Source organism: Oncorhynchus gorbuscha, unplaced genomic scaffold (assembly GCF_021184085.1).
Source record: "Oncorhynchus gorbuscha isolate QuinsamMale2020 ecotype Even-year unplaced genomic scaffold, OgorEven_v1.0 Un_scaffold_4523, whole genome shotgun sequence".
Classification (NCBI taxonomy): domain Eukaryota; kingdom Metazoa; phylum Chordata; class Actinopteri; order Salmoniformes; family Salmonidae; genus Oncorhynchus; species Oncorhynchus gorbuscha.
Genome location: NW_025748522.1, coordinates 4302 through 30569, shown reverse-complemented (window position 1 = coordinate 30569; position 26268 = coordinate 4302). Strand labels below are relative to the sequence as shown.

The window sequence follows — 26268 nt, the reverse complement described above, 5'->3', positions numbered from 1 at the left end:
CTATGCTGTGGAACAGAGCAGACTGGACACCATACGTCGCACGTGCATTTGACTATGTGTGCATGAGCCAGTGTGCATGAGCCAGTGTCCCTCCCCCCATGACTTGCCTGTTTTGGAGAGGCGTCCCGGTGCTCTTGCTGCTGGCTGAGCTGTCTCCTCTGATGAGGACAGAGATGCTGCTGAAGCTGCTGGCCTTGGTCATGGTCGGCCTCAGGTTACGGTTGGAGCTGTCTGAATCAGTGCTGCTCCACGGCCGGGCATCACAGTTCTTGGGGTCATTCTCAGAGCTGCTCTGTCTACTGCTGGCTGACCGCCCGTCCCCTAGTCTGAGGAAACAAGGAATGGATGGATATGTGTGTGTGTGTGTGTGAGTGAGAGAGAGATCTGTGACAGAAAGGAAGTACCTGAAGAGTTGCCGCCTCTGTTGAGTGCTGATACAAGCCTCTTCATCAGGGCTCCTGCATGGGGAGATGACCATGCAACATTATCAAAGGGTATCAAATCCACGTTGGACCAACCAGACGAGCCGTCCACGTTGGACCAACCAGACGAGCCGTCCACGTTGGACCACCCAGTCAAATGTTGTAAGTGTCAAATTAGACTGATATGTGAATGATATTTACCTTCCATCTAGGTGGAAATTATCTCCCTGTGGGAAAAAATACATCTATTTGAATGTCTTACTTACATGTCATTTGCAGTCCATAAAGCCTATCCATATTTTACTTCATAATAAACACAAATGCATCATTAATCTAAATTGATTAGCCAAAATCTCACATCTGGTGCAAATATCCTGTCCCTGGCTCTCTGATAGTCTTCCTCCCTCTCCTCGATAGATTTGCTTCTCCTGTCGTCTTTCAGGCGCATTCGTATCTGCAAGCACATGCACAACTTAGCCTAGCCAGCAGCTTCGGCACAGCTTAGCCTAGCCAGCAGCTTCCGCACAGCTTAGCCTAGCCAGCAGCTTCCGCACAGCTTAGCCTAGCCAGCAGCTTCCGCACAGCTTAGCCTAGCCAGCAGCTGGAACAGCAGCACCAGATTGTCACCCTCTCAAAGACATATCGCTGAGGATGCATCCCAAATGGCACACTATTCCCTACATACTTTACTTCTGTTGACCAGGGCCCATAGGGCACTATATAGAGAATAGGGTGTCATTTGGGACACAGGGTGACATTTGATTGGAACACAGAAACGGCCTACCATGCCGTCTTCCCGGTCGAAGCTGGCGTTGTCTCTTTTGAGAATGTAGCGTTTTTGGAAATCATCCGTTTTGTCGTCTTTTATGTGTTCGGAGAATTTTTGATCTGGTCTGTGGAGAAAAAAAAAAGGAGTGGGAATAACAAACCTACACCAAATACATACTTTCTACTTTCAAAGAAATTTGATGTATTTAAGCGTCATAGAATGTATTATTGTGGTTTAGTAATAGTGTATTTTAAAATGTTTTAAAACTGACTGGTATCAAATGAAAAACATACATTCTTGTATTGCTAGTTTTGTTGATGATGACAGACTTCCCAGTGGGGTCAACATTGTGATCCATGCCGAAGTAGGCAGCCACTCGATGTAGCAGCATTCTATGGTACGAAGTCATGGGAGGGAATTTCCTCTTCTGGCTTCTAGGAAACACAAGAGCTGAATGAGCTTTACTGAAAGGCTAAAATAATACAACTATAGAATTGAATTCGATTAAAATTGCATTAACTATAAATTAATAAAATACATCAAATCAATCAATAAGTTGTATTTATTAAATAACTTACTCATTATTACTGATAAAATCCAGAATGTCCTGCTCCAACTTCAACAGCATCATTCTGTCTCTGGGGTTGTTCTTTAGAGTGTTGACCAGGAACTCATGCAGGTCTATTCCAGTAGAGTCTGTGTAGTCCTGGCTGGAATCTAGACACAAGAGGACCAGATAGTGTGAGATTGATGAGGGGAAAAAACAATTTAATTCATTTTAGAATAAGGTTGTAACAAAAGTGGGAAAAAAGTCAAGGGGTCTGAATACTTTCCGAATGCACTGTAACTGGACTTACGTTTACACTGGTCACATATAATATATTCATATTCAACGGGTGTTGTGCATTAGTAAAAATAAAAAAATGGTTAGAGTGAATTTACGAACGCACGCATAGTCTCCTAGGATTCTATATTAGATTTCTCAGAGAGCTCCATGTTCCGGAATCAGTTCATTTAATTCTCTAGACTAAAGCTCACGTCTCCAAGGTCCTGTATTGTAACACACAACCCTGTCTGTCTGAAGGCAGCGATGGCCATTATATTTTCTCTCACTATTTTCAACACAAAGATAATCAACCTCTCCGCCAACTCTCCCACACACCTCTTGACAGCATTTTCCGGGACATCTTCTCTGGTTTCTCCACCTTCTCTTTCTCCTCCTTGGCAGACAGCTCCTCCTTATCAAAGGACTGGGATATCTGGATGTGAATTTGAAGGGTAAAAAAATAAAAGCTTCAGTGGTAGCTACTAGCAATATCCCCAATGATTAAGTCTGTATCCTAAATGACAGCCTATTCCCTATGGGCACTGGTCAAAAGTAGTGCACTACATACAGTGAGGGGGAAAAAAGTATTTGATCCCCTGCTGATTTTGTACGTTTGCCCACTGACAAAGAAATGATCAGTCTATAATTTTAATGGAAGGTTTATTTGAACAGTGAGAGAGAATAACAACAACAAAAATCCAGAAAAACGCATGTCAAAAAATGTTATAAAATGATTTGCATTTTAATGAGGGAAATAAGTATTTGACCCCCTCTGCAAAACATGACTTAGTACTTGTGGCAAAACCCTTGTTGGCAATCACAGAGGTCAGATGTTTCTTGTAGTTGGCCACCAGGTTTGCACACATCTCAGGAGGGATTTTGTCCCACTCCTCTTTGCAGATCTTTTCCAAGTCATTAAGGTTTCGAGGCTGACGTTTGGCAACTCGAACCTTCAGCCCCCTCCACAGATTTTCTATGGGATTAGGGTCTGGAGACTGGCTAGGCCACTCCAGGGCCTTAATGTGCTTCTTCTTGAGCCACTCCTTTGTTGCCATGGCCGTGTGTTTTGGGTTATTGTCATGCTGGAATACCCATCCACGACCCACTTTCAATGCCCTGGCTGAGGGAAGGAGGTTCTCACCCAAGATTTGACTGTACATGGCCCCGTCCATCGTCCCTTTGATGCGGTGAAGTTGTCCTGTCCCCTTAGCAGAAAAACACCCTCAAAGCATAATTTTTCCACCTCCATGTTTGACGGTGGGGATGGTGATCTTGGGGTCACAGGCAGCATTCCTCCTCCTCCAAACACGGCGAGTTGAGTTGATGCCAAAGAGCTCCATTTTAGTCTCATCTGACCACAACACTTTCCCCCAGTTGTCCTCTGAATCATTCAGATGTTCATTGGCAAACTTCAGACGGGCATGTATATGTGCTTTCTTGAGCAGGGGGATGCAGGATTTCAGTCCTTCACAGCGTAGTGTGTTACCAATTGTTTTCTTGGTGACTGGTTCCAGCTGCCTGGAGATCATTGACAAGATCCTCCTGTGTAGTTCTGGGCTGATTCCTCACTGTTCTCATGATCATTGCAACTCCACGAGGTGAGATCTTGCATGGAGCCCCAGGCCGGAGGGAGATTGACAGTTCTTTTGTGTTTCTTCCATTTGCGAATAATCGCACCAACTGTTGTCACCTTCTCACCAAGCTGCTTGGCAATGGTCTTGTAGCCCATTCCAGCCTTGTGTACGTCTACAATCTTGTCCCTGACATCCTTGGAGAGCTCTTTGGTCTTGGCCATGGTGGAGAGTTTGGAATCTGATTGATTGATTGCTTCTGTGGACAGGTGTCTTTTATACAGGTAACAAAATAAGATTAGGAGCATCCCCTTTAAGAGTTTATACTCCCTTTAAGAGAGTGTGCTCCTAATCTCAGCTCTTTACCTGTATGAAAGACACCTGTCCACAGAAGCAATCAATCAATCAGATTTCAGATTACAAATACTTATTTCCTCATTAAATTGCAAATCAATTTCTAACTTTTTTGACATGCGTTTTTCTGGATTTTTTTGTTGTTAGTCTGTCTCTCACTGTTCAAATAAACCTACCATTATAATTATAGACAGATCATTTCTTTGTCAGTGGGCACACGTACAAAATCAGCAGGGGATCAAATACTTTCCCCCCTCGCTGTAGGGAATAGGGTGCCATATCAGAACTACACTAAAATTAAAATAGACAGAATTAATTAGCATGTCACATTAAGAATTTGCATCTAATTATCCACACAATCGCACACTTGGTTGGAAGTTAATGAAAACATATTTAAGGGTTTTACATGTTTAGCTTGTGAAAACAAGTACATGCCGACCGACCTCATTTAAAAAAAACATCTTATTTACTACGAGAGCAGCGTTTTCATTTCAAATAACAGCTCAGCTAAAACCCTGTGCTGCACAGAGTGATAGACCTTCCACCTCTACGTACGATAATCACCTCGTCAATTACATCACAACGATTAACATGGTTTTATTTCATCTTTAAACACCCGAAAATCATACATCATTTTGACATTACAATGATGTGACTAAACAAACACTAACAGTACATGGACCTACAGAGGAGTGAATACTGAGTCAAATATAGATCTGCTTTATGTTGGGGGAAGAGAATAAATCCAATAGAAAGCCTGTCTCACCTTCCACACCTTCACATCCATCCAATAGAAAGCCTTGCTCACCATTTGACAGTACTGACTTGAATGATAATGTACATTCCTATCATTCCAGTTGTGTGTTTCAAGGCCTTCTCAGCATCCCAGCCTTGACCTTGGTTTAACCCCACTACTCATCTTAATCTCTGCTGTGCTTCATCTCCTGCTCTGATTCACTATTCAACACTGGTACAAAAGGCAGAGAGGAGCTAAAAGCTGAACAGCACACTGAAACTCAGCCTGCGACCTAAATGATACCCTATATAGGGCACTACTTTTGACCAGGGCCCATAGGGAATAGGGTGCCATTTGGAACACAGATTCAGAGTGCTGGCTGCAAGAAGCTTAAATTAAATACCACTTCAGGATAGAGGCAACTGGGTAAAGAAGTTAGGAGCCAGTGGTTTCTGGAAGGTAGATGTTTACATTAGTGATATAATGGTAGCCTAGCGGTTAGAGCATTGGGCCAGTAACCAAAAGGTTGGTAGATCAAATCCCCCAGCTGACAAGGTACTAATCTGTCCTGCCCCTGAACAAGGCAGTTAACCCGCTGTTTCTAGGCCGTCATTGAAAATAAGAATTTGTTCTCAACTGACTTACCTAGTTAAATAAAAAGTTAAGAAAAAGAAGATATCCTCTGCCTCTCAGGAGGCTTTGCTGTAGTTATTCAGCACAACTGGTTAACAAAATAACTAATATTACTACAGGAAAGAAACAAAGAAAGAGATGTGAGGAAGGGAGCGTAAGAGGAGAGAGGACGAATGAGAGAGCAGAAGACAGAAAGAGGAGAAAAAGAGAGGGAGGAAGGGAGCGTAAGAGGAGAGAGGACGAATGAGAGAGCAGAAGACAGAAAGAGGAGAAAAAGAGAGGGAGGAAGGGAGCGTAAGAGGAGAGAGGACGAATGAGAGAGCAGAAGACAGAAAGAGGAGAAAAAGAGAGGGAGGAAGGGAGCGTAAGAGGAGAGAGGACGAATGAGAGAGCAGAAGACAGAAAGAGGAGAAAAAGAGAGGGAGGAAGGGAGCGTAAGAGGAGAGAGGACGAATGAGAGAGCAGAAGACAGAAAGAGGAGAAAAAGAGAGGGAGGAAGGGAGCGTAAGAGGAGAGAGGACGAATGAGAGAGCAGAAGACAGAAAGAGGAGAAAAAGAGAGGGAGGAAGGGAGCGTAAGAGGAGAGAGGACGAATGAGAGAGCAGAAGACAGAAAGAGGAGAAAAAGAGAGGGAGGAAGGGAGCGTAAGAGGAGAGAGGACGAATGAGAGAGCAGAAGACAGAAAGAGGAGAAAAAGAGAGGGAGGAAGGGAGCGTAAGAGGAGAGAGGACGAATGAGAGAGCAGAAGACAGAAAGAGGAGAAAAAGAGAGGGAGGAAGGGAGCGTAAGAGGAGAGAGGACGAATGAGAGAGCAGAAGACAGAAAGAGGAGAAAAAGAGAGGGAGGAAGGGAGCGTAAGAGGAGAGAGGACGAATGAGAGAGCAGAAGACAGAAAGAGAGGAGAAAAAGAGAGGGAGGAAGGGAGCAGAAAAGAGGAGAGAGGACGAATGAGAGAGCAGAAGACAGAAAGAGGAGAAAAAGAGAGGGAGGAAGGGAGCGTAAGAGGAGAGAGGGCGAATGAGAGAGCAGAAGACAGAAAGAGGAGAAAAAGAGAGGGAGGAAGGGAGCGTAAGAGGAGAAAGGGTGAATGAGAGAGCAGAAGACAGAAAGAGGAGAAAAAGAGAGGGAGGAAGGGAGCGTAAGAGGAGAAAGGGCGAATGAGAGAGCAGAAGACAGAAAGAGGAGAAAAAGAGAGGGAGGAAGGGAGCGTAAGAGGAGAAAGAGGGCAGAATGAGAGAGCAGAAGACAGAGCGTAAAAGAGGAGAAAGAAAAAGAGAGGGAGGAAGGGAGCGTAAGAGGAGAGAGGACGAATGAGAGAGCAGAAGACAGAAAGAGGAGAAAAAGAGAGGGAGGAAGGGAGCGTAAGAGGAGAGAGGACGAATGAGAGAGCAGAAGACAGAAAGAGGAGAAAAAGAGAGGGAGGAAGGGAGCGTAAGAGGAGAAAGGGCGAATGAGAGAGCAGAAGACAGAAAGAGGAGAAAAAGAGAGGGAGGAAGGGAGCGTAAGAGGAGAAAGGGTGAATGAGACAGCAGAAGACAGAAAGAGGAGAAAAAGAGAGGGAGGAAAGGGAGGGCGTAAGAGGAGAGCGTAAGAGGAGAAAGGGTGAATGAGAGAGCAGAAGACAGAAAGAGGAGAAAAAGAGAGGGAGGAAGGGAGCGTAAGAGGAGAAAGGGTGAATGAGAGAGCAGAAGACAGAAAGAGGAGAAAAAGAGAGGGAGGAAGGGAGCGTAAGAGGAGAGAGGACGAATGAGAGAGCAGAAGACAGAAAGAGGAGAAAAAGAGAGGGAGGAAGGGAGCGTAAGAGGAGAGAGGACGAATGAGAGAGCAGAAGACAGAAAGAGGAGAAAAAGAGAGGGAGGAAGGGAGCGTAAGAGGAGAGAGGACGAATGAGAGAGCAGAAGACAGAAAGAGGAGAAAAAGAGAGGGAGGAAGGGAGCGTAAGAGGAGAGAGGACGAATGAGAGAGCAGAAGACAGAAAGAGGAGAAAAAGAGAGGGAGGAAGGGAGCGTAAGAGAGAGAGAGGACGAATGAGCAGAGAGCAGAAGACAGAAAGAGGAGACGTAAGAGGAAAAAGAGAGACAGAGGAAGAAAAAGAGCGAGGAAGAGCGTAAGGAGAGAGGACGAATGAGAGAGCAGAAGACAGAAAGAGGAGAAAAAGAGAGGGAGGAAGGGAGCGTAAGAGGAGAGAGGGCGAATGAGAGAGCAGAAGACAGAAAGAGGAGAAAAAGAGAGGGAGGAAGGGAGCGTAAGAGGAGAAAGGGCGAATGAGAGAGCAGAAGACAGAAAGAGGAGAAAAAAGAGAGGGAGGAAGGGAGCGTAAGAGGAGAAAGGTGAAAAGAGAGCAGAAGACAGAAAGAGGAGAAAAAGAGAGGGAGGAAGGGAGCGAAAGAGAGGAGAGGGAGGAAGGGTAGAGGAGAATGAGAGAGCAGCAGAAGACAGAAAGAGGAGAAAAAGAGAGGGAGGAAGGGAGCGTAAGAGGAGAAAGGGCGAATGAGAGAGCAGAAGACAGAAAGAGGAGAAAAAGAGAGGGAGGAAGGGAGCGTAAGAGGAGAGAGGGACGAATGAGAGAGCAGAAGACAGAAAGAGGAGAAAAAGAGAGGGAGGAAGGGAGCGTAAGAGGAGAGAGGACGAATGAGAGAGCAGAAGACAGAAAGAGGAGAAAAAGAGAGGGAGGAAGGGAGCGTAAGAGGAGAAAGGGCGAATGAGAGAGCAGAAGACAGAAAGAGGAGAAAAAAGAGAGGGAGGAAGGGAGCGTAAGAGGAGAGAGGACGAATGAGAGAGCAGAAGACAGAAAGAGGAGAAAAAGAGAGGGAGGAAGGGAGCGTAAGAGGAGAGAGGACGAATGAGAGAGCAGAAGACAGAAAGAGGAGAAAAAGAGAGGGAGGAAGGGAGCGTAAGAGGAGAAAGGGTGAATGAGAGAGCAGAAGACAGAAAGAGGAGAAAAAGAGAGGGAGGAAGGGAGCGTAAGAGGAGAGAGGACGAATGAGAGAGCAGAAGACAGAAAGAGGAGAAAAAGAGAGGGAGGAAGGGAGCGTAAGAGGGAGAGAGGGACGAATGAGAGAGCAGAAGACAGAAAGAGGAGAAAAAGAGAGGGAGGAAGGAGCGTAAGAGGAGAGAGGACGAATGAGAGAGCAGAAGACAGAAAGAGGAGGAGAAAAAGAGGGAGGAAGGGAGCGTAAGAGGAGAGAGGGACGAATGAGAGAGCAGAAGACAGAAAGAGGAGAAAAAAAGAGAGGGAGGTAAAGGGAGAGGACGAATGAGAGAGCAGAAGAGAAAGAGGAGAAAAAGAGAGGGAGGAAGGGAGCAGAAGACAGAAAGAGCAGAAGACAGAAAAAGAGAGGGAGGAAGGGAGCGTAAGAGGAGAGAGGACGAATGAGAGAGCAGAAGACAGAAAGAGGAGAAAAAGAGAGGGAGGAAGGGAGCGTAAGAGGAGAGAGGACGAATGAGAGAGCAGAAGACAGAAAGAGGAGAAAAAGAGAGGGAGGAAGGGAGCGTAAGAGGAGAGAGGACGAATGAGAGAGCAGAAGACAGAAAGAGGAGAAAAAGAGATGTGAGGAAGAAGAGATAGATAAGAGTGAAAGAGGACTGAATAGAAGTCGGAGAAGGAGAGGGTTACATCTCACACACTAGTTCAAGGAAGTCTATCCATTTAAACACACAGTCAGGGTTTCCTAGTAACCGGTTTCACAGCAAGGACAATGCATCTTTACAGAGAAGTAGAATCCTTTAGTTCTCGTCTATTCAATAAGGAAACATTTCCACTCAAGGAGAAATAATTGGCATAAAAAATTGCAACTTAACATAGAAAGACAACCCCCCCCCCCCAGAAATAACCTGTATCACTTCAAACACCATTAGCCAAGGACATGTTTGAGTGGTGCTGACAGACAAAGGAATGGGTTGGAGGAAGCCTAACATCATAGTGACAACCGTACTATTCAATTATATCAATCCACAGGGCTCCATGTTCTGACACATGAAAATACAATCTTCTCTAGAATGGATGTGAGTAATACAGGACACACACACACACACACACACACACACACACACACACACACACACACACACACACACACACACACACACACACACACACACACACACACACACACACACACACACACACACACACACACACACACACACACACACACACACACACACACACACCGGCTGGTGGTGGAGAACACCCTCGTGGTTTTGATGAAGTTAGTGCTGACTGGATGAAACGCATGGCCCTCTAGCTTCTGGCTCGTGTGTGTGTCCGGTGAGAAGGCAGAGTGACATTTGTGAAATGAGCCAAACTAATGGGGTAGAAGGAGTCGTCTGGGGGTTTATTCAGAGAGTGTGTGTGTGTGTGTGTGTGTGTGTGTGTGTGTGTGTGTGTGTGTGTGTGTGTGTGTGTGTGTGTGTGTGTGTGTGTGTGTGTGTGTGTGTGTGTGTGTGTGTGTGTGTGTGTGTGTGTGTGTGTGTGTGTGTGTGTGTGTGTCTAAAGGTTTACCTGAGGATCTGTGTCAGCTGGTGTGCAGTTAGAAAGGGAGGAGAGGACTCTTCACAGACAGCCAGGCTCCGTACTAACTTTACCCTGGACTGAGGAGAGTACAGTGTATTGACAACGGTTAAAAATATATTCCTGTAGATGACGTGCGTTGATCATTTCAAAACGCGAACCGACCAAGTAAAAATACAAACCAAGACGTAAAGGGCACCAATCACCAATCACGACCAACAGAATATGTTCAGACCTCAAAATGAGTTGGGTGAATCAAATCCAATCCATGCATGTAACGATGGTGGTTAGCAAACACGTAAATAAGTCAGTTTAAACATCTGAACATCATGCAAATGAAGATAAATAATACTAACGCACCACCACAAGTCTACATGTCAGACTCATTCCACCAGATGTTTTTAAAGGGATGACTTAAATCACGTGTCAGACTCATTCCACCGGATGTTTTTTTTAAATCACGTGTCAGACTCATTCCACCAGATGTGTTTAAAGGGATGACTTAAATCACGTGTCAGACTCATTCCACCGGATGTTTTTAAAGGGATGACTTAAATCACGTGTCAGAATTCCACCGGATGTGTTTAAAGGGATGACTTAAATCACGTGTCAGACTCATTCCACTGGATGTTTTTAAAGGGATGACTTAAATCACATGTCAGACTCATTCCACTGGATGTTTTTAAAGGGATGACTTAAATCACATGTCAGACTCATTCCACCAGACGTGTTTAAAGGGATGACTTAAATCACGTGTCAGACTCATTCCACTGGATGTTTTTAAAGGGATGACTTAAATCACGTGTCAGACTCATTCCACCAGATGTGTTTAAAGGATGACTTAAATCATTCAGACTCATTCCACTGGATGTTTTAAAGGGATGACTTAAATCACGTGTCAGACTCATTCCACTGGATGTTTTTAAAGGGATGACTTAAATCACATGTCAAACATTCATGTTTTTTCCACTGGACTCATTCCACTGGATGTTTTTAAAGGGATGACTTAAATCACGTGTCAGACTCATTCCACTGGATGTTTTTAAAGGGATGACTTAAATCACATGTCAAACTCATTCCACTGGATGTTTTTAAAGGGATGACTTAAATCACATGTCAGACTCATTCCACGGAGGGCAGTGTCTCTGCAGGTCCCTTGTACTCGATTGATAAATGAAGGTTACTAATTAATAACTGCACTCACCTGGTTGTCTAAGTCTTAACTGAAAGGACAACCCCCAAACCCTCTGCCACTATGGCCTCCACGGAATGAGTATGAACCCCCCTGTTCACTACATCACAAGAACCAAGTCAACAGCAGGCAAATATATAATAATCCATCTTCTCAGCAGAAACACCGGAGATAAAATGATAATGTACGTGGTAGTTGCCAGGCAGACATGCCAGGCATCATGCTAATCCACCGACTGTACCTTAGAGCCCCTCACCAACTGGCCAGCTGATACAGGAGACTGCTGCTGGCCCAAACGGACCACAAAAAGGAGGAGTTTAGCTAACAAGACTACAAGGTTAATGAATATTGTGGTCCAGAACAACAGGAAGGATGAATACATACGTCACACATGTTGGATGTCAACGTGCATCCTACTAAAGAGCTCAGACAATCAATAAAAGCTATTGACAAAACACGAGGAGCAGCCCTTTTTGGGCCAAGATGAATTCTCACCCTCGTGATTCAAACATCTCCCTGTCTGAGAAATTAGACCCAGAGTTGTGTCTAAACTACTATGTACATTAAAATGTATTTTCTCTCAGCTCATTTTCACATCTCTCTCTCTCTCAGACCTAGTTTCACATCTCTCTCATCAGTGTCACATCTCTCTCATCCCAGTGCCACACATCTCTCTCAGACCCAGTTTCACATCGCGCTCTCAGACCCAGTTTCACACCTCTCTCTCAGACCCAGTTTCACATCTCTCTCTCAGACCCAGTTTCACATCTCTCTCTCAGACCCAGTTTCACATCTCTCTCAGACCCAGTTTCACATCTCTCTCAGACCCAGTTTCACATCTCTCTCTCAGACCCAGTTTCACATCTCTCTCTCAGACCCAGTTTCACATCTCTCTCTCAGACCCAGTTTTCACATCTCTCTCTCAGACCCAGTTTCACATCTCTCTCTCAGACCCAGTTTCACAGCTGTCCTCAGACCCAGTTTCACAGCTCTCTCTCAGACCCAGTTTCACAGCTCTCTCAGACCCAGTTTCACAGCTCTCTCAGACCCAGTTTCACATCTCTCTCTCAGACCATTTCCTGTCATGTAGACTAGAGCAAAGAGAAGTGTTCTGAGTTTGAAGAGGAGCAGGAAGCAGTGGGGGATGACATCTCAATGCCTCTGCTCTTCGCGTGCGTGTGCGTGCGTGCGTGTACAGGGAGAGGTCCTAGAGAGTCAGAGACGAAAGCGGAGTCTGATTTAGACAGAACGGCTGGCAGGCTCCATGCTCCACTCGGGCTGCTGCTGAGACACCGTCTGTACACACACACACACACACACACAGGCTCTCCCTCTTCTCCTGGCCCGTCCTCTAAAACCAACCAGAGGACAGTTCCTTTCTCGCTGCGCTGGAGGGTCAGATAACATTAATGAAATAAAGATGGAAATGGACCATTTCCAGGCATGTGTATGACCCTTAGAGACAGTGAGTGTGTGAGACAGTAGGTGTGAACGCACCAGTAGATCAGATAATTGAACAGGGCAGAAAGGGACAAGAGAGAGGAGAGAAGGAAACGCTGACGTCTGCACTACAAGGTACCTGGCCTGAGAGAGAGAACGTGGCAGGGGCAGATGGTGGCAAAGTCACAGAGGAGAGACACAGAGAAGTGCACCTCCCTCCCTCTCCCCCCCATCCGGCACCCATTCGGTCTCTCTCTCAGGGTGACACACAGAGAAGTGCACACCCTCCCTCTCTCCCGCCATCCGGCACCCATTCAGTCTCTCTCTCAGGGTGACACAGAGAAGTGCACACCCCTCCTCTCTCCCCATCCGGCACCCATTCTCACTCCTCTCTCAGGGTGACACACAGAGAAGTGCACACCCTCCCTCTCTCCCCCATCCGGCACCCATTCGGTCTCTCTCTCAGGGTGACAGAGAAGTGCACACCCCTCCCTCTCTCCCCCATCCGGCACCCATTCTGTCCTCTCTCAGGGTGACACACAGAAGTGCACACTCTCTCCCCTCTCTCCCCCATCCGGCACCCATTCAGTCTCTCTCTCAGGGTGACACACAGAGAAGTGCACACCCCTCCTCTCTCCCCCATCCGGCACCCATTCAGTCTCTCTCTCAGGGTGACACAGAGAAGTGTGACCACTACCTTGTATCCTTTTCCCTCTCGCTCTCATCCAACACTTCCCACACTGCCCCTACTCGGATGGTATCGCGCCGTCCCAACCTTCGCTCTCTCTCCCCCCGCTACTCTCTCCTCTTCCATCCTATCATCTCTTCCCTCTGCTCAAACCTTCTCCAACCTATGTCCTGATTCTGCCTCCTCAACCTCCTCTCCTCCCTTTCTGCATCCTTTGACTCTCTATGCCCCCTATCCTCCAGGCCGGCTCGGTCCTCCCCTCCCGCCTCCGTGGCTCGACGACTCATTGCGAGCTCACAGAACAGGGCTCCGGGCAGCCCGAGCGGAATGGAGGAAAACTCGCCTCCCTGCGGACCTGGCATCCTTTCACTCCCTCCTCTCTACATTTTCCTCCTCTGTCTCTGCTGCTAAAGCCATTTTCTACCACTAAATTCCAAGCTTCTGCCTCTAACCCTAGGAAGCTCTTTGCCACCTTCTCCTCCCTCCTGAATCCTCCTCCCCCCTCCTCCTCCCGCTCTGCAGATGACTTCGTCAACCATTTTGAAAAGTTGAGGACTTTGTCGAGGACATCCGATCCTCGTTTGCTAAGTCAAACAACACCGCTGGTTCTGCTCACACTGCCCTACCCTGTGCTCTGACCTCTTTCTCCCCTCTCTCCAGATGAAATCTCGCGTCTTGTGACGGCCGGCCGCCCAACAACCTGCCCGCTTGACCCTATCCCTCCCTCTCTTCTCCAGACCATTTCCGGAGACCTTCTCCCTTACCTCACCGTCATCAACTCATCCCTGACCGCTGGCTACGTCCCTTCCGTCTTCAAGAGAGCGAGAGTTGCACCCCTCTTCTGAAAAAACCTACACTCGATCCCTCCGATGTCAACAACTACAGACCAGTATCACTTCTTTCTTTTTCTCTCCAAAACTCTTGAACGTGCCGTCCTTGGCCAGCTCTCCCCCGCTATCTCTCTCAGAATGACCTCCTTGATCCAAATCAGTCAGGTTTCAAGACTAGTCATTCAACTGAGACTGCTCTTCTCTGTATCACGGAGGCGCTCCGCACCGCTAAAGCTAACTCTCTCCTCTGCTCTCATCCTTCTAGACCTATCGGCTGCCTTTCGATACTGTGAACCATCAGATCCTCCTCTCCACCCTCTCAGAGTTGGGCATCTCCGGCGCGGCCCACGCTTGGATTGCGTCCTACCTGACAGGTCGCTCCTACCAGGTGGCGTGGCGAGAATCTGTCTCCTCACCCACGCGCTCTCACCACTGGTGTCCCCAGGGCTCTGTTCTAGGCCCTCTCCTATTCTCGCTATACACCAAGTCACTTGGCTCTGTCATAACCTCACATGGTCTCTCCTATCATTGCTATGCAGACGACACACAATTAATCTTCTCCTTTCCCCCTTCTGATGACCAGGTGGCGAATCGCATCTCTGCATGTCTGGCAGACATATCAGTGTGGATGACGGATCACCACCTCAAGCTGAACCTCGGCAAGACAGAGCTGCTCTTCCTCCCGGGAAGGACTGCCCGTTCCATGATCTCGCCATCACGGTTGACAACTCCATTGTGTCCTCCTCCCAGAGCGCTAAGAACCTTGGCGTGATCCTGGACAACACCCTGTCGTTCTCAACTAACATCAAGGCGGTGGCCCGTTCCTGTAGGTTCATGCTCTACAACATCCGCAGAGTACGACCCTGCCTCACACAGGAAGCGGCGCAGGTCCTAATCCAGGCACTTGTCATCTCCCCGTCTGGATTACTGCAACTCGCTGTTGGCTGGGCTCCCTGCCTGTGCCATTAAACCCTTACAACTCATCCAGAACGCCGCAGCCCGTCTGGTGTTCAACCTTCCCAAGTTCTCTCACGTCACCGCGCTCCTCCGCTCTCTCCACTGGCTTCCAGTTGAAGCTCGCATCCGCTACAAAACCATGGTGCTTGCCTACGGAGCTGTGAGGGGGGAACGGCACCTCAGTACCTCCAGGCTCTGATCAGGCCCTACACCCAAACAAGGGCACTGCGTTCATCCACCTCTGGCCTGCTCGCCTCCCTACCACTGAGGAAGTACAGTTCCCGCTCAAGCCCAGTCAAAACTGTTCGCTGCTCTGGCCCCCAATGGTGGAACAAACTCCCTCACGAAGCCAGGACAGCGGAGTCAATCACCACCTAAATGACTTAAATGTAAATGTAAAATGTAAGTGCACACCCCTCCCTCTCTCCCCATCCGGCACCCATTCAGTCTCTCTCTCAGGGTGACACACAGAGAAGTGCACACCCCTCCCTCTCTCCCCCATCCGGCACCCATTCAGTCTCTCTCTCAGGGTGACACACAGAGAAGTGCACACCCCTCCCTCTCTCCCCATCCGGCACCCATTCAGTCTCTCTCTCAGGGTGACACACAGGAAGTTTGTAGATAAGCCAGGATTTGAGATCCAGATTATCTGTCTTCTTCAGTCTGGCTGGGGCGCCAGCCACCGACCACTTTTACTTCCCATTTATACTTCTGCCTGTCAACATTACCTCCAACCCAGAGACAATACCCTCTCTGCTGCCCGTCAACATTACCTCCAACCCAGAGACAATACCCTCTCGGCTGCCTGTCAACATTACCTCCAACCCAGAGACAATACCTCTCTGCTGCCTGTCAACATTACCTCCAACCCAGACACAATACCCTCTCTGCTGCCTGTCAACATTACCTCCAACCCAGAGACAATACCCTCTGCTGCCTGTCAACATTACCTCCAACCCAGAGACAAAGGAATGTGTTGCTGCCTGTCAACATTACCTCCAACCCAGAGACAAAGGAATGTTTTGCTGCACTGCATCAGCACATCTTCCACCAACTTGTTTTAGCTGTTACATTAAAGTGTTTTAATGACTGATCCTGAGCTCAATCACATTACCATAGTTAAATAATATGACCATATTTACATTGCTGGTACTGGTAAAACATGTTCAAATCGTGGCTGTGATATAATGGAAAACTGATCTTCTCATTGGTCCACACTAAAAGGCTGTTTATGTTTACACCGGCGTGTTTACCTGTGACGTTTCCCTCTCGTTGTCACAGCAGCTTCCGTCTTGGTGACCGGTGGCATTGTGTTCCGGCACCAGGCTCCCAGCCTGTTTGGGTTTGTCCTTCACACCGTTCCGTCTGCTGTCTGCTCCTAATGTTGTGGTGTCGGTCCAGTCTGCTGCCTGCAGCTCCACTCAGCCTCACAAACCTTCATGCTCTCAGTCCTACTGATGTCCTTCACAGTAGCAGGATCAGACATCCTCATCAGACGCACAGCTTACAGAGAGTCTCTATACCACACTGCTGTTACTGGGGTCCTGGAGATGGAGAAAGAGACAGACGACAGAGAGACACTGGGATTTTACTCATCAAAATGCTAATCATTTCCATTAGAGCTACATCAAAAGACATCTTACACCTACAGTCAGAGAAAATATGGGCATTGAAATACTCATGCATTTACAGAGAGAAAACATGGGCATTGAAATACCATGCATTTACAGAGAAAACATGGGCATTGAAATACCATGCATTTACAGAGAGAAAACATGGGCAGTGAAATATCATGCATTTACAGAGAACAGACAGAAAACACGGGCTAAAGAGACATATTGTAAACGTCTCTATTAGTTAGAACATCTGAAATCTAATGACTACTGTAATGGGGCTAATGCAGGGACAGTCACAGGGCAGTGGTTTTTGGTAATAATGTGGCCTAATTATGCAGCAAGTGTCTCTTGCAGTAGCAGTAGCATAGAGAAGAGGGATGGGGAGGGTTAGGGAAGGAGACATCATAGAGAGGAGAAGAGGGAAGGAGACATCATAGAGAGAAGAGGGTTAGGGAAGGAGACATCTGGTTTATGAGAGCTGTGATTAATGATTTTAATTAAGAGGTTGAGAGGCCCCATCTGATTCAGTCCCTGACATTAACACTGTGGCTCTGTGCCTCTGTCTCAATTGAACTTTCCTTGATTCCTTCTCAAACCCCATGACGGAGAAGGTCAGAGGGGAGTGACCAACTCATTTTGAGGATAGAAGAATCCCAGAAAGACACATTGAGAAAGAGCCTGTGAGACAGCCAGTACTATTGGAGGACAGAGCTTGTGGCTATAGAAAAATACCACTGACACCGTGGATCCCAGAATGTTCAGAGTGCCTCCGTGACTCTACGGCCCTCTCTATAGGCAGTTATCAATACAACGCCCCAATGCAGTGTACAACGTTCCATTTGACTGCTGATGGGCAAGGAGACCACCAGCTCCTCTAAACCATTGACAACTATGTGCCTTTAAGGGCTTGTTAAATAAATCTAACGATTTGGTTTGAATATCATCACCTCTTGAAGAGCAGTCAGGACTACACATCTCCCAAAATTCCACATTTAGCTTCAGAGTTACACAGCAAGGAACTGCATGCTTTTCATTATCCGTAAGTTTAGCAATTGATCATGTAATTTCAGATAGGTGAAGGTAGCATTTTACCAGAGAACAGTAGGCTGGCTACCCAGAGAAAAGTACTGGAGAGCAGTAGGCTGGCTACCCAGAGAAAAGTACTGGAGAGCAGTAGGCTGGCTACCCAGAGAAAAGTACTGAGAACAGTAGGCTGGCTACCCAGAGAAAAGTACTGAGAACAGTAGGCTGGCTACCCAGAGAAAAGTACTGGAGAGCAGTAGGCTGAAAAGTACTGGAGAGCAGTAGGCTGGCTACCCAGAGAAAAGTACTGAGAGCAGTAGGCTGGCTACCCAGAGAAAAGTACTGGAGAACAGTAGGCTGGCTACCCAGAGAAAAGTACTGGAGAACAGTAGGCTGGCTACCCAGAGAAAAGTACTGGAGAACAGTAGGCTGGCTACCCAGAGAAAAGTACTGAGAGCAGTAGGCTGGCTACCCAGAGAAAAGTACTGGAGAACAGTAGGCTGATCTAGGCTGATAGCTATTCACAAAAGGGCCCAGAGAAAAGTACTGGAGAACAGTAAATTAGGCTGATACCCAGAGCAAAGTACACAACACAGAAAGTTTTATCTTGGAGAGCAGTAGGCTGGCTACCCAGAGAAAAGTACTGGAGAACAGTAGGCTGGCTAAGAGAAAAGTACTGGAGAACAGCTGAGCTTTCTGCTGTGAGTTTGAGTCAAAGCCCGTCTTGCTCAGTTTGAGTTTTCTATGAGAAAAGTACTGGCCGCATGCAGGCTGCTACCCAGAAGAAGTACTGGAGCATCTGCATCTGAAGCGCCAATGGGCTGGCTGCCTTAGAGAAAAGACCGGTCCTTCAGACAAACATGATTTTGTGAAATGAGAATTACACAAATGTCTAAACTCATATCATTTCGATTAAGCCCTACCTATAACTTTATGAGCTGCATGTGCCAATTTGTTTATTTTATCATCAGGAGCTAGCAAATATTTCTGCTAGTTACATTGTGCTAAGTTTTTGTTTTTGCAATAGTAGCCAGCCGAAGATTAACTTGCTCGTTATCAAGTACGTGACTGAATGAATAACGTCACGGTGCATCATATTGCGTGAGCTTTCTGCTGTGTTTGAGGTGTCAAAGCCCGTTGAATGAGTTATCTGGACAGCTGCCGCTGCAGTATAGATTTCCCAATCCAGCCGTCTGCATCTCCCCAGAACAGCGCGAGCCCATTTGCCTTAGCGACGCCAAACAGACCGTGGTCCTTCAGACAAACATGGCGTCAAAACTTTGTGCAAATGAATAATGTCTCTCGCTCATATTCGTTTGTAAAATGTCTAAACTCATATCATTTCGGTAGCTCCAACCTATAACTTTATGAGCTGCATTGCCTGGGAGCAATTTGTTTATTTTCGTTTGCACTCGTTAGCATATTTTGCTGTTACTTATCTAATTTTGTTGTTATTCTGCAAATAAACATGGGCTTCTTGGCATTTTTGTGTACTAAGCCAGTAGTACCCAAATCATCAGTTAGCCAGAAGGACGGTATGAGGATGACAATCTGAAACCAGCCCAACCCTAGTATAGATATTCCAATACAGCCATCTAGATAAGCCCTGAATGGTAACTTGTTAATCGCCATATTGACGTGGTCCCTCAGTCAAGTCTATCAGCAGCAATCCTGATTAAACCCTTATTAACAGGTTGAAAGGGGATAATGTTAGCCAACTTCACTAGAGAGGCCTGGGTTGGTGGGAGAAAAATACATTAGGTCTACCGGTAGCTAGCAAAGTAAACATTATCATCAGGTAGCTAGCAAAGTAAACATTATCATCAGGTAGCTAGCAAAGTAAACATTATCATCAGGTAGCCAGCAAAGTAAACATTATCATCAGGTAGCCAGCAAAGTAAACATTATCATCAGGTAGCCAGCAAAGTAAACATTATCATCAGGTAGCCAGCAAAGTAAACATTATCATCAGGTGGCCAGCAAAGTAAACATTATCATCAGGTGGCCAGCAAAGTAAACATTATCATCAGGTAGCCAGCAAAGTAAACATTATCATCAGGTGGCCAGCAAAGTAAACATTATCATCAGGTAGCCAGCAAAGTAAACATTATCATCAGGTAGCCAGCAAAGTAAACATTATCATCAGGTGGCCAGCAAAGTAAACATTATCATCAGGTGGCCAGCAAAGTAAACATTATCGTCAGGTGGCCAGCAAAGTAAACATTATCATCAGGTGGCCAGCAAAGTAAACGTTATCATCAGGTAGCTAGCAAAGTAAACGTTATCATCAGGTAGCCAGCAAAGTAAACATTATCATCAGGTAGCCAGCAAAGTAAACATTATCATCAGGTGGGTCCTCCTGCAAAGTAAACGCTATCATCAGGTAGTTAGCAAAGTAAACATTATCATCAGGTAGCCAGCAAAGTAAACATTATCATCAGGTAGCCAGCAAAGTAAACATTATCATCAGGTGGCCAGCAAAGTAAACATTATCATCAGGTGGCTAGCAAAGTAAACATTATCATCAGGTGGTAGCAAAGTAAACATTATCATCAGGTGGCTAGCAAAGTAAACTTATTATCATCAGGTAGCTAGGTTTGGACAAATCAGGTAGCTAGCAAAGTAAACGCTTATCATCAGGTAGCTAGCAAAGTAAACATTATCATCAGGTAGCAGGTAGCAAAGTAAACATTATCATCAGGTAGCCAGCAAAGTAAACATTATCATCAGGTAGCTAGCAAAGTAAACGCTATCATCAGGTAGCTAGTAAAAGTAAACGCTATCATCAGGTAGCTGGTGGTCAAAGTAAACGCTATCATCAGGTAGCTAGCAAAGTAAACATTATCATCAGGTAGCCAGCAAAGTAAACATTATCATCAGGTAGATTAGCAAAGTAAACGCTATCATCAGGTAGCTAGCAAAGTAAACGCTATCATCAGGTGGTCTAGAAAGTCAATCTGTTGTATCATCAGGTAGCTAGCAAAGTAAACGCTATCATCAGGTAGCTACTGCAAAGTAAACGCTATCATCAGGTAGCTAGCAAAGTAAACATAGTATCATCAGGTAGCATTAGCAAAGTAAACGTCATTATCTGGTATCATCAGGTAGCCATTAAAGTAAACATTATCATCAGGTAGCCAGCAAAGTAAACATTATCATCAGGTAGCTAGCAAAGTAAACTGATTGGTGCTATCATCAGGGTAGCTAGGCAAACGCTATCATCAGGTAGCTACTGCAAAGCAAACGCTATCATCAGGTAGCTAGCAAAGTAAATATCAGATAACAGTACATCGGCGAATTGGTCCTCCTGCTGTCATTATCTTGACAGGCAGAACCCACAAAGGATGGGAAATGAACCTAAAACCATTATACTAGACAAGTATATTAAACTTATTTTAGATCACTCAAATCCAATTAATGGTGGCCAATATTGAGCGATATTGTGAGTTAAATGACCAGTTGATGTTTACTGATGAAAAGCATGCCGTTCCTTGCTGTAGAACTCTGATAGAGATAAACATGGAATATGGGATGTGCTGTTCTGACTCTGCTCTTTAAGAGGTGCTGATATTACAACCATATAGTTCATATATTTAACAATCCCTCTGAAAACGGCAACTTACCTGTCCACAATTGTAATCAGTAACATAGGTTTTGTAGTACAGACAACCAAATAGTTCATATATTTAACAATCGTAATCAGTAACATAGGTTTTGTAGTACAGACAACCAAATAGTTCATATATTTAACAATCCCTTGAAAACGGCAACTTACCTGTCCACAATTGTAATCAGTAACTCTAGGTTTTGGACAAACTCGTAACGTCATCTGGATAATTTGCTGTTATTTTTGATTACTTGGTCATTTCATTTGTTTCATTTGTCCATTGTTGACTAAATGTTTTGTATATAAGCATTACAATTTTCAAGATCTGAAGTTCCAAAATACAGAAATATAGGGCAGGAATGATGTAAAGTGGTCTCTGATTGGTGGTCATTATCTGTTGTGTCATCATACTCTGATTGGTGGTCATTATCTTTGGTCTCTGATTGGTGGTCATTAAAAGGATCCATCTGTTGTGTCAACATATCTGGTCATTATCTGTTGTGTCATCATAGTGGTCTCTGATTGGTGGTCATTATCTGTGTGTCATCATAGTGGTCTCTGATTGGTGGTCATTATCTGTTGTGTCATCATAGTGGTCTCTGATTGGTGGTCATTATCTGTTGTGTCATTATCTGTGTGTCATCATAGTGGTCTCTGATTGGTGGTCATTATCTGTTGTGTCATCATAGTGGTCTCTGATTGGTGGTCATTATCTGTTGTGTCATCATAGTGGTCTCTGATTGGTGGTCATTATCTGTTGTGTCATCATAGTGGTCTCTGATTGGTGGTCATTATCTGTTGTGTCATCATAGTGGTCTCTGATTGGTGGTCATTATCTGTTGTGTCATCATAGTGGTCTCTGATTGGGTGGTCATTATCTGTTGTGTCATTATCTGGTGTGTCATCATAGTGGTCTCTGACTGGTGATCAGACGCTCTCAGGTGAAACAAATTGAAACACCTTTTTCAATGGTGAATTGAATGTCACTGAGAAACCGAAGGTGTCAAAATGCATTTCTTTCTCTCACAAACATCCTTTCTGAATTTGAAAGTAATCTAGTTTTTTCAAAGTATGTAATCTGATTACAATATTTTAGCTGGTATTGTAGTGATTAATTTAAAAAAATCAGATTACATGCTCAGTTCTCCCAAAACCTGCTCCTCTCCATAATCAACTATTTCGCACTTCAATAACAAAATGTGTTGTTCTTTTGTTCTGCAGTGCTATTTTAGTTATTTTACTGAATACTGAGTGGAAACTGTCTGAGAGGCAGATTAAAAATGTTCATCTTGAAGATATAACTAAAAACACCAGGCTGGTCCGCTGATCCTCAACACGGGGGCCCCACAAGGGTGCGTTCTGAGCCCTCTCCTGTACTCCCTGTTCACCCACGACTGCGTGGCCACGCACGCTCCAACTCAATCATCAAGTTTGCGGACGACACAACAGTGGTAGACTTGATTACCAACAACGACGAGACGGCCTACAGGGAGGAGGTGAGGGTCCTCGGAGTGTGGTGTCAGGAAAATAACCTCACACTCAACGTCAACAAAACTAAGGAGATGATTGTGGACCACATCAATGGAACAGTAGTGGAGAGGGTAGTACAGACAAACTGAATTGGTCCACCCACACAGACAGCATCGTGAAGAAGGCGCAGCAGCGCCTCTTCAACCTCAGGAGGCTGAAGAAATTCGACTGAAAAACAGCTTCTATCTCAAGGCCATCAGACTGTTAAACAGCCACCACTAACATTGCGTGGCTGCTGCCAACACACTGACTCAACTCCAGCCACTTTAATAATGGAAATTGATGGAAAATATATCACTAGCCACTTTAAACAATGCTACTTAATATAATGTTTACATACGTATACATATGAGATAAATAATGTAAGGTATATACTGTACTCTATATCATCTACTGCATCTTTATGTAACACATGTATCACTAGCCACTTTAAACTATGCCACTTTATGTTTATATACCCTACATTACTCATCTCATATGTATATACTGTACTCTATACCATCTACTGCATCTTGCCTATGCCGTTCTGTACCATCACTCATTCATATATATTTATGTACATATTCTTTATCCCTTTACACTTGTGTGTATAAGGTAGTAGTTTTGGAATTGTTAGCTAGATTACTCGTTGGTTATTACTGCATTGTCAGAACTAGAAGCACAAGCATTTCGCTACACTCGCATTAACATCTGCTAACCATGTGTATGTGACAAATAAAATTTGATTTGGTCTACATCTATTAAGTTATTCCAGAACACAAATGGAATCTTTTCTACTCAAGTGCAGCATTGCTGATTTGTAATATCTGTCAGTCTCTCGACTGGAGTGATGTCAACGCTGTTTTTAATTCCCCCCCGGCCCCCCAATGTACTTTGTGGCCAATGCACCTTACGGGTAGCTACTTACTGGGAGCTGCTGGGCCTGTGGTGGGGACGTCCTGCAGGGGGTGAGGAGACTGAGGGCAGCAGTCCTGCACCACTGCTGGTTTGTCACTGTAACGTCTCGTGCTGCTGAGCCTGTCTCTAACTCTGAGGGAGAGTCCCATGTCCTTAGCACCAGCTCAGAGTCTCTGGTGTCCAGATCTGAACGGCCTCGGTGGCACTGCCCTCCAAGCTGCTCATGGCCATCACAGACCTGTCACAGGGAGAGAAGAAAGAGGTCAGGGGGTCAGGACCCTTAGAGAACACTGATGGAATGGGGTTATAGGTCGCTGACAGTGACAGGGCTGACATGGACAGACAGAGTCCAGGGGATATCACATGTGTGAGTGGGAGAGAGAAATGGGGGGAGAGAGAGAGAGAGACAGGGAAAGAGACAGAAAGCGATATTGTGGCTGTGCATGCCTATGTATAAAACCCTTCATCCATCAGAGCCATTGGGTGCATGGAGGGTCGTGTTAAACCCACTCTGTCGTGCCAGTTATGTAAAACAGAGCAGCGTTACATATTCAGGAATAACAGCCGTGAAAAAACAGAAGATAACACTATCAAAACGCTATGATATTTAGAATACCAATGTTGGAGTGGACACTGACAGACATGTCATTTCCCACATGGACGCTTCACATGGAAGGTAACAGACGGGCTGTAACAGATACCCCATCTTCAGTCAGAGGGGCTGTAACAGATTCCCATCTTCAGTCAGAGGGGCTGTAACAGATTCTCCATCTTCAGTCAGATTCTCCATCTTCAGTCAGAAGGGCTGTAACAGATTCCCCATCTTCAGTCAGAGGGGCTGTAACAGATTCTCCATCTTCAGTCAGATTCTCCATCTTCAGTCAGAGGGGCTGTAACAGATTCTCCATCTTCAGTCAGAAGGGCTGTGACAGATTCCCCATCTTCAGTCAGAAGGGCTGTAACAGATACCCCATCTTCAGTCAGATTCTCCATCTTCAGTCAGAAGGGCTGTGACAGATTCTCCATCTTCAGTCAGAAGGGCTGTAACAGATTCTCCATCTTCAGTCAGAAGGGCTGTGACAGATTCTCCATCTTCAGTCAGAAGGGCTGTGACAGATTCTCCATCTTCAGTCAGAAGGGCTGTAACAGATTCTCCATCTTCAGTCAGAAGGGCTCTACATCTTCCCCCATGTTCTTCTACTCCAACCTTCCTCCTGGACCCAGAGCCCAGTGCCATCTACCGGGCAGAGCGCCCGCCACAGTAAGCTCTCTCTGGCAACCAGTACGCAGTCCCGCCTCCTGATCCCACACAGTCCCGCCTCCTGATCCCACACAGTCCCGCCTCCTGATCCCACACAGTCCCGCCTCCTGATCCCACACAGTCCCGCCTCCTGATCCCACACAGTCCCGCCTCCTGATCCCACACAGTCCCGCCTCCTGATCCCACACAGTCCCGCCTCCTGATCCCACACAGTCCCGCCGGGCCAGTGGGAAGCAGACTCATGCATGCTGCCAGATAAAAGGTCAAGTGGTGGATTCCTGCTCACTTTATAATCCCTTTTCACCTCACCACAGCCTACCCTCACCACAGCCTACCCTCACCATACCCTACCCATACCCTACTATACCCTCACCCTACTATACCCTACCCTCACCATACCCTAACCTACCCTAACCATACTATACCCTACCCTCACCATACCCTACCCTCACCATACTATACACTACCCTCACCACAGCCTACCCTACCCTCACCACAGCCTACCCTACCCACTCACCACAGCCTACCCTCACCATACCCTACCCTCACCCTACATACCCTACCCTCACCATACCCTACTCACCATACCCTAACCCTACCCTCACCATACTATACCCTACCCTCACCATACTATACCCTACCCTCACCATACTATACCCTACCCTCACCATACTATACCCTACCCTCACCATACTATACCCTACCCTCACCATACTATACCCTACCCTCACCATACTATACCCTACCCTCACCATACTATACCCTACCCTCACCATACCCTGCTGTGTATGCAGATCCTGGTTTGACAGTAAACTATAGGCACTACTAGACCAAAGGTAACCTCCAGTCTGGCAGTCAGCAGCAACACAAAGAGAGGTGTGGAACTTCACATGACTACAGACTACAGGCAGGCCTACTAGCTGGTGACACCAGTAGAACTCAACCAACCAGACAGACAGCAAGAGAGATTCTGGCCCCAGAAACAAGCTGCATTAGGAGTCAGAGCTGTGCTGCACGGACAGGGAGGAACAGCAGGGCTGAGCTAGCCGCTGAGTTCAGGAGATCACTACGCCAGTGTCAGAGCTGTGTCAGGGACAGTCTGTGTGACACACGGGGGAAGGGGTGTCAGGGACAGTCTGTGTGACACACGGGGGAGGGGGTGTCAGGGACAGTCTGTGTGACACACGGGGGAGGGGGTGTCAGGGACAGGGGGCTTAATGCATGCAGATGGAACGCAGTGTGACACACACATGAATAAACACTGGCAGGCACAAACAGACCAGAAGTCTTCACGTACCCAGGGAAACACACACAGCCCAGTAGAATCCTCTGGGTCTCCTGTTGCCGAGCAGCTCTGTATTTGACAACAGAATCTGAAGCTCTGAGTTGATCTGAGTGGTTGA

At 46.2% G+C, this 26268-nt stretch overlaps 1 pseudogene; it reads right to left on the bottom strand.

Annotated features, from left to right (window-relative positions):
- On the bottom strand, positions 1-25112 carry LOC124028617 (annotated as a pseudogene).
- Positions 25113-26268: the final 1156 nt, after the last annotated feature.